Source organism: Pogona vitticeps, chromosome 2 (genome assembly GCF_051106095.1).
Source record: "Pogona vitticeps strain Pit_001003342236 chromosome 2, PviZW2.1, whole genome shotgun sequence".
NCBI classification, from domain to species: domain Eukaryota; kingdom Metazoa; phylum Chordata; class Lepidosauria; order Squamata; family Agamidae; genus Pogona; species Pogona vitticeps.
In genome coordinates, this window is record NC_135784.1 from 205,208,774 (window position 1) to 205,215,450 (window position 6,677).

The window sequence follows — 6,677 nt, forward strand, 5'->3', positions numbered from 1 at the left end:
GTTTCAGTTGAACAACGTGGGTTTGCTTGGGTAAGAGAAACTACATTTCTTCAGGCAAAGGTGTGTAGTGTCCTAAGGAGTGTGACCCACCCTGAAACACTAATTAGATTTCACCTAGAATATGAGTATGAATTTGCAACCGGCTTCTCCAGTGAAAGGGCTAAAGAATTGCAAAAGAAAATGATTTTAATAAAAGTAGTGAAATTGCTCAAGGTCAATTTTGTATCTCCCTTTCCATTATCTCTCCCCACTCTTCCCTTTGATCAACAAAGGGTCTGTACCTTTAACAGGTGCTTGTCTGGTTGATGTATATTGAACAGATAAAGCTTTATCCCCAGCATGGTAACAATGTATAAGACTGCATATATAGAATTTGTGCTAAGTAGGGAGTTATCAAAATTCTCAGAAGGGGCACAATCCAACTGATAATTAACAGAAATCTCACTGCCTTTATAGACCCATGGGCCGGAGTCTTCCACAACATTTTGAGAGGGCCAACTTGTAGTATTGTTTCTTGAGATCTTGTGCAACAGGACAGGCAGCTTACAATGATTTCCTGGTTTGATTGTTTTTTAAATTGACGAGATGTTTCTACCTGTAGCTGCTTGTTTACCCAATCATGCCTTATGCTGCAACTAAAAGTTATGCCGAAAAACTTCTGCGACCAGATTTCTAACATGTTATCCGTGCAATTGAGACTAGGACTGATAGTATGTCTTTCTCCAAGCCTCTATTATCATAGTCTCAGTTGTATGAGTAACTTGGAAGAAATTCAGGTGTTGGGGTTAATCGGCATATATGCTGATAGTTCTGCGTCAGAAGACTGTATCTACAAGAGCTGGATGCTGTGTGTGGGTTTGAAAATAAATCAGGCAAGCACTTATTTAGTGGGAAGTCACGTTAACAAGATCTGCAAAGTAAATGACAGGCATTTCGACTTATGGAAGAAACACAACCATCCATTCTTGTCATATTGAGATGTCAAAACGTATTTCCCAGAGCTACACTGTCTAATTGTCATGGATCAAAGAAAACCTTGTGTGACAAGGTCCAAACCTGGCCTCACATGGCTGATGAGCCATAAAAGTCATGGGGAAGTGAGATCCAGTCGCAGCCCCCAACCTGCTTCACAAGAATGTTATGAGAATAAACTGGGGAGCAAGAGAGGCATATTTGTCCCTTTGAACTTGCTGGACGAAAGACAGGGGATACAAATAATTGGCTATAGTTGTTGTTTTGACCTAAATCCTCCAGCAAGGCCTCCCTAGAAATGTCTTGCTTTGCTTCTATGTCAGCCGATTTCACCAACTTCACCAACTGAAAAAGAAATCTACGAGCCATTCTGTGGTGCGGTTAAATATATCTTGATGATCCAGCAAGAATAATAGAATATGCCAAGCCATCTCAGGAACTGTCTAATTACCAGTGGCAGATCCAGGAGTTTACAGAATTGTCTGACATAATGAGAGGACTGAGAGCCAGAATGGGTGGAGCTGTAAACCAAAAGAATCTACATTCTCTTTTATGTGTCATTTACTTTGTTCTAAACAACAGGTGTCTGTCAAAAGAACCAAAACAACCTATTTTTTTTAAACCTAGAGAAAGCACACCTCTAAGGACAGCGTTTGGTCAAGTTCTGGACTTTTTCCTCACAGTGGTCGTGCAGACTGACGGATTCTAGAAGGTATTATAGTGCAACACGGTAACCCCCACCCTCTTTAGAAAAGAGGGACAAGCTATTTCCTCAGAGTTGCTGAAGTAAAAGTGAACATTTAAAGTGATACTCTGTAACTTACTGTATTTTTCTGTGTATAAGACTCCCCCATGTATTAGACGCCCCCCCACTTTTCTAATCCAAAGTTAAGAAATGTAAGTGAGGCTTAGCAAGGGGGAAAGGGATCAAAGTGCTGCAGGATAGTTTGATCCCTGCTTTCCTCTCCTCTTGTTTTTGTTCTCTCCTCAGCTTACTTCCTTGTATAAGACGGCCCTCAATTTTTAGTCTAAAGATTTTAGACAAAAGTATAGTCTTATACACGGAAAAATATGGTAACTTCCAAGTTCCCTGCTGAATACAGCCTGCCTTGTCTTTCACACACAACAGGTTTTAAGGGACAGGCCCCCAGAAAGACTATTAGAACAGAAGAAAATCATACAAATGAAAATTAGCATAGGAAACTTCAGTAATAAAACAGAAGAGGCTAAGTCATACAGTGAATAATAATTTACCTTTACACTGTGAACAAAGGGGGGGGAAGCCATGTGATGTTTGTGCAAAATCGCAAAACAAGGGTGTTGTTTTGTTGTCTTGTTGTTATACGCTGTCACACTGAAACCAACCTACAGCAACTCTAACAGGGCTTTCGAGGTAAGTGAGATATTTAAGGAGTGGTTTTACCAGTCCTACATCCCCAGTGAGCTTCCATGACTGAGTGGGGATTTGAATCCAGGCCTCCACTCTATGATGTAGAGTGACTGGCAATCTATAGTGACTGAGAAAGACAATGAAATCAACACTTCCTGAGGTGGAACTTTGTACCTCAACCTGCTTTTAAAAGGCAATAGACTCCATTTTGGAACTAAAGATGTGTCCAAACAAGATAATTTATCCTGGCTTTGCTCAGATTAAATAAAGCTCAAAAGGGTTGCTTTTTAAAAAATGACCTAAAACGGAGTGTTCCAACTCACATGAGAAAAACAGTAGCCCCTGCTGATGATCCCCAAAGATCTGATTTAATACTGAAAAGGGCTGGGCTCTAGTTCACAATTAGCTTTATGTCACATAGATCACAATCCACTGTCCAGTCAGAGGACCAAAACGGGAGATAAATTGGGATATAGTCACCCTTTAACTTTAAACAACAGAGCTTGCCCTCAGTACATAGGCAGTATGATTTTGGACTATCTTCTGTTTCTCTCCCTCACCCTCAGCTCTGTAACATCTGATGAAGGTTCCTGCAGGACTTGAAAGCTATCCTTTTTATGAGATTTTGGTGGCCTAATGAAAGTGTCAATGAAAACAGGCAGCTATGAAAGAACTAAAAGAGATCCTGGAGTATATTTATTATTTATTTTATTTTAAATATTTTTATCCCACCTTTCTCCTTAAAAGGACCCAAGGCAGCTTATTTAATGAAAAACCAGTATTTAAAAGCTAAAAACAGTAAGTATACAAAATATTAAAAGAATTAAACAAGAATATTTAAAATAGTAGATAAATTCAATATTAAAACACATTTAAAACATTAGAGCACAACAGTCCATTTAAAACCCCTCTCAGACCACCAGTGATTAAGGAAAAGCCTGCCTGAACAGAAAGGTCTCTGCCTGCCTCAGGAAGGAACAGCAAAAATTGGGCCAGCCTAGCTTCCCGTGGGAGGGAATTCCAGAGTCTGGGAGCAGCGACAGAGAAGGCCCTCTCCCATGTTCCCACCAAGCACACCTGTGAGGGTGGTGGGACCGAGAGAAAGGCCTCCCCTCTTGATCTCAATGCAAAGGCAGGCTCAAAGAGGGAGATGTGGTCTTTTAGAAAGCTTGGACCCAAGCCATTTAGGGCTTTATAGGTTAAAACCAGCATTTGAATTGTGCCTGGAAACAGATCGGCATCCAGTGGAGCTGCTGTAACATGGAAGTTATATGTATAAGATATTTCACTGGAGACCAAGGCCAAGATGATCCATACTATGAGGTTCTGAGTCATTATGTACACGGAATGGAAAATGATGAAAGCTGACAGAAAAAGAAAATTCATTCAAAGAGAGGTGTTGGAGAAGAGCTTTACAGATGCCATGGGAGTGTTCTGGAGGCAACTAATGCTGCAAATGAGTGGTTACACCAGCAGTTGGAAGAATTTTATTTGCAGGGACTTAAGAAGCGGCGGGACAGATGTTGCAAGTGCATTGACTTCCTGGGGAAATATGTAGAATACTTTGGCAGTTACAGCTTCCTAGCTCAATTTTTTCTGGGAAAGGCTCAATACTTTTTTCTGAAGAAAAAAACACATTGGAAAAGACAATGTTGGGAAAAGCGGAAGGCAGTAAGAAAAGAGGATGACCAAACATGAGATTGATTCAGTAAAGGAAGCTCTGGCACTCAGTTTGCAGGATAACAGGATTTTAAAGAGACCAATCATTCATAGGGTCTCCATAAGCTGAAAATGACTTGACAGCACAGAACAATAGCAATAAAGGTATCACTCACCCATGTTTTGGACTATTAGACCATGGTGGACTGTAGTGATGGAGTCCATCTAATCAAAAGATATTTATTAAAAGAATCGTGAGATTACATGTCAGGGTTGCTAACACATTTCATAAAAAAGGAAAGAAAAATAATGCAACTTCTCAGTTGCCACTGCAAAGACAGCCACCGTGGAAGTAATGTGTAACTGGTTGACACCAGATTCTGTGGAGTTTAGTCTATATACTGTTGAAGACGTAAGGCAGCTTGTTTTTCTCCTGAGGTCAAGATTCAGGAGGCAAAACAACAGATAATGGACCAGATTTTTGATCGGCTTACAGTCAGGGCTACATTTTTGCCTCTGCTATAGGTATTTCTAAGTATTTCTCCTCCAAGGTAGGCAGAAAGCTCTACGTGGGAAGTTCATTGTCTTGAGATACTGTGCCCCTCAATCACTGACTTTGAACAAGGTGCTTTAGGTAATGAATCAATGCTTATTTGTCTTCATTTATATCGTACCTTTACCATAACACAAGCCAAGAAGTTGGTAACTGCCCCAAACAGTTAACAATGTAAAATGTAGACATTTTGGCTTGGTGGAGGAGAAGAAGGGGAAAGTTAATATGGTATCGGAGAGAGGAGGCAAGTCCTGGTGAGCAATGTTTGTGAGGATGGACTATAAACTAATACTTATTAGGGATTCATTCCAGAATGGGAAATTATATCAGATGCTTGATTCTGTTTCAAAGTATAGTACAACACATACTTTGTGGAAGCAGAGTCTAAAAATATTTTAATAAATAAGAAAGGAAACAGATCAATAGTTGCAAAGGATCCACAGAGGGCCCCATACAAATGCTCAGTAATTTGGAAGGCATCTAGGCACACAATATAGGTAGTTCCTGTCTTTACATAGAGTCCAACAGGTGTCCTGTGACTTGACAAGAGTGCCAGATGAAAAGGGTAGAGGGCAGGAAACACAATGGAAAATAAAACTTAACGTGTCCTGTTTTCCCTTTGTAAGTTTTCTCAGGTTAAAGCAGGAATGGCTGATGACTCCAGTTTCAACAACACGATGAATCCAGTCCAGATTTTAGCCTGCACTTTACAGACACTGCACCTTTTTTTGGGGAGAGGGTTCATCACAGACTAAAATCAAAAGTGGATTCACAGCCTCTCTGAAATTGGACTCACCAGCCACCACTGCATTCAAGCCAACTTTCAATTCTTCTTAAACCGCACTGATTGACTTTTCATTCCCAACAGCCAAAATAATGTTTTCAGGGTGTTTATTGCATTTCTTAGAAACAGGCATGTATTGTTCGTCAGTGTCCTGCATGTTGACACAGCAAATGGGATAAGTAATAATGAGGGTTGTGCAACTGAAACCAGTCTGATTTGGACTGAGTTGTATGAGGTCGGGTGAAAGAGGAATGGCCAGCTGTGGTTGTGGGCTGATTTGAAACATCTTTCAGAATCTTATTGGGTTCTGGAGCACAAATCACTTTTCATGGAGAACAAATCCTTCAGAAATTTTAAAATAGTAAACTTTAAAACTGTATAGTGTGCAAGCCTTTAAAGCTAAATATCTTCCCTCTTCCTGTTCTATTGTCTCTCCAAATTTCATATATATATATAAATTTCATAAATATATATATAAAAGCTTAAGCGCAAATCAGTTATAGGAACTTGTATTATCCAGTTCAGGTCAGTGGGAGCCTTTACGAACCAATTCATATGCAGGGCAGATATCAAATTGTGTGGTGCATAATTCTACCAAGTAGTTACAATATTACTTCCTTTTTATTATGTATAAGATCTTGGATTACTGGAAGGCCTTTTCTGGGCCAGAATGTATTTCACTTGGCTTCTATAACAGAATAATATATTATGGGGAATCTTGGGATGGTTAGTATTGTTTGAGATTTTTAATTACAGAATAAAACAACATAGTGTTGAGCTTGTAGCTACTCAGTGGAAGTAAACATCCTGAGATTGGTAGTACCGTAGTTACTGCTTACTAACTAGGAAATTAATCTAAGGATAATGTAGAAGGAAAAATAATGCCTGTCTCCTAGAGCCGGCTTTCAAATCCGTTTCAGTCTAGCTAAGATAGAAGAGCAATAAGAAATAGGAAGAAAATGGATTCGTGAAAATGTATTTCACGGCCAGAATCTAATGGTTGTTGTGGGTTTTTCGGGCTCTTTGGCATGTTCTGAAGGTTGTTCTTCCTGACGTTTCGCCAGTCTCCGTGGCCGGCATCTTCAGAGGACTGGAGTAGGAACTCGCAGAGACTGGCAAAACGTCAGGAAGGTCAACCTTCAGAACACGGCCAAAGAGCCCAAAAACCCCACAACAACCAACAGGAAGAAAAGCTTATGTTTTCCTTTTCCTGGATGGATGAATCAGGTCATTTTCACTCTCTCCTACATCCAGATTTTGTCATTTCAAGCTCCTTTCACCTCAAATACAAATAAATGTGTGAATACTAGTACATTCTT